Source organism: Leptodactylus fuscus, chromosome 2 (assembly GCF_031893055.1).
Source record: "Leptodactylus fuscus isolate aLepFus1 chromosome 2, aLepFus1.hap2, whole genome shotgun sequence".
NCBI classification, from domain to species: domain Eukaryota; kingdom Metazoa; phylum Chordata; class Amphibia; order Anura; family Leptodactylidae; genus Leptodactylus; species Leptodactylus fuscus.
In genome coordinates this window covers 50,085,779-50,088,660 of record NC_134266.1, presented here as the reverse complement: position 1 = coordinate 50,088,660, position 2,882 = coordinate 50,085,779, and the positions used below count along the sequence as shown (strand labels likewise).

Sequence of the window (2,882 nt, the reverse complement as noted above, 5' to 3'; positions counted from 1 at the left end):
GTTCCCCTGTAGAAGGCGGCTAGAACACTCTCCATTCACAGGTTATTAAAGCTAACACTACTAATAAGATTAGTAAATGTACCAATCCTAATATTTCGCACCTTAGACTAAAACATCAGGGTCGCTCCCTCTTTTATCCTTATAGAGGCCTCTACCCCCCCAGTACAGCCACAATGTCCCCTCACCAGGCTTTATTACTCCTGTCACTAGTACTAGGTATAGTTTGTGGATTATCGCTCCTCTTGGTTATTGAATAGTCATACAACTGCATTTATTGTACAATTCCAGCATAGATTCTGCTGCACTATGGGCACCGCTGCCCACACAGACATACAAATCCCATCCCCTGCCCAGTCTACAGGTGTCAGCAATAGTAGAAGCAGCCATGAAGTCCTCCATTCCTCTGGACACTAGGCTGTCAGTTATGATGCCCACATTACATATGGCAGAGCAGGTACATGGAGGACTGGCAGGCAGGTGACCCCTGAGGATTCCGTGACCTCGGCCATCATGTGACCTGCACACGACCAACTGCCGTTTATCATAAACTGTACGATAGCGATTGGATTATAGGAGTTTGCGGATTTACTGAAAATGGCGTCCACTGGACATAGAGGAGACGGCGATATGAAGAGAGAAGATGAGAAGAGAGAAGGCGAGAAGAGGAAGAGAGAAGAAGAGAGAGAGAACGGATCTATGAAGATGAAGAAGAGAAGAGGAGGAGATGCCGATATATTGGAGAATGAAGAGCCAAGACTGGGCAGCAGCCAGGACCCGGAGACATCTAGCCCCTACCCCAACTTTTACATCGGCCGCTTCACCATCCATCAGACGTTGGGTAGGGGCGGCTTCGGCAAAGTAAGTTGGAGAACTTTTTATTTTCTGTTAAAGGGACGGTGAACCAAATTGTTATGCAGATAAATACAAGCTATTGTTTTATATGATCAGCCATTTAAGGCTTATAAGAGGTTAACTGTAGTTACTGCCACATGGGTGAGTGGCATCCCAGCCGCTATGGTAACTTATATCTCATATCTCTAGCGCTGAAATCCCCCAATAACTTTATATCCAAATGTGTGACTAGTGTCAGTGGTATCTGCCATACAGGCAGACCACACAGCTGTTCTGGGCCTGTGGATGGGGGATTAGGGCCTAGAACTGAACTTCTCCTGCAGCTTCCCAGTATATAGCTACTGTATTTACTTGCAACTGCCACTAGGGGGAACTCAATGCAAAGAGATTTTTACATCTTTCATTGAGTTCAATGGCAGCTGCATTGCTTCCTATGTATAGAGCTCCCCCAGGTGGTGGCTGCAGGAAGTCAGTTTTATCAATGATTATGTACAATGTATTTATACCAGTTGTCATTGTGTTATTATTGTGTTCCCTCAACCTACAGCAAAAAAAAAAAAAAGAGAATATATTGATATAGGGTTCTATGATATCTGTAAACTTTCCTATCAGTATTAGGGGATGAAGAGTTTGAGAAGAAACATTGTTATTTACCTGTCCCGCTCCTTGTAGGTGCAATAAGATCACCATGTATATACTGACCTCTATGCCCATATTACAGTCTTACTATAGACAATGTGGATTTAGATATATAAAGAGCATTGGCCTTCATCTCCCTGTTCCTAGTTACAGTTTCCTCTGGTTATACCTATGTGGTGTCATAATAATTCAGTATAGTTATTCCTATAAAGTTCCCAAGCACAGACAGCACATTATACAATACATGTAGAGGCCTTTCTTATGTCCCCACTTCTAATGACTTCTCCATCTTTTCTTCAGGTGGTCTTGGCATCGTTCCCTGGCCGAAACACCTTCATGGCCGTGAAAGTTGTCACCAAAACAAGGGATAATGCAGCGACATTAAAGAGAGAGCGGAAGATACTTCTGAAGGCCCGAGACTGCCCATTTATATGCCACCTAAATGCCGCACACCAGACGCAGGACGGAGCATTTTTCATCACAGAGTATCTTTCCGGAGGCAGCCTGAGGACTTTGATCAGAATGTGCGGCAGTCTGAACATCAACAATGTAAGGTACGTAAGTGACATTACAGGAGACCGAGGGAAAACACAGAGGGGACTGAAGGGAGGACAATATAAGGTGACATGACAAGTCAGATATAGAACAATGAAGACAGTGGAGGGAATACAGGCAGCCATACACAGCGCCTGTCTGTGATCCGGGTGACTTTGATAATAACATGATATTAGGGGATTACTATAGGATTTTAGGTCATTGATACTACACTATGTCTTCTTTGTCAGATTCTACACAGCAGAGATAGTGAGCGGCCTCCAGTTCCTCCATGGACACAAGATCATCCACAGGTCAGCAGAAGCTTCCCTTGTAATGGTGGAAATAATTTACCCCGATTTGTCATTCTCTTTTCCTTACATGTCATCTCGCTTATTTTATTGCAGAGATATAAAACCAGATAACATCATGCTGGATAGGAATGGACACATCCGTATAATCGATCTAGGCCTTGCCCGATATGGCGTCACCTCCTCCAAGAAGATCTGTGGAGTGGCGGGCACACTCTATTATATGGCCCCTGAGGTGCTTCTGGAACAGGAATATGATGTAGCAGCTGACTGGTGGAGCCTGGGGATTGTAGTGTCCGAGATGTCAACAGGATGCTCTCCATTTTACGACGGATCCAACGACGACATGGCTGAAATATCCATCACCAGAGATAAGCCAGATATTCCATCTTGGCTGGACAAAGACCTGAAACATCTGATTAAAAGACTGCTGCGCAAAAATCCAGAGAAGCGGCTGGGTGTGACTCGTAACATCCGAGAACATCCATTCTTTAATAGTATCTGCTGGGAGGAACTGGACAGGAGGAGATCACAGCCACCGTTTGT

At 44.6% G+C, this 2,882-nt stretch overlaps 1 long non-coding RNA gene across 1 annotated transcript; it reads left to right on the top strand.

Moving 5' to 3' along the window:
- The first annotated feature begins 1,992 nt into the window (after positions 1 to 1,992).
- On the top strand, positions 1,993 to 2,505 carry LOC142193640 (uncharacterized). The gene is made up of 3 exons (XR_012714994.1): positions 1,993 to 2,045; positions 2,277 to 2,339; positions 2,433 to 2,505. It is a non-coding gene; the product is annotated as an uncharacterized LOC142193640 (long non-coding RNA).
- Positions 2,506 to 2,882: the final 377 nt, after the last annotated feature.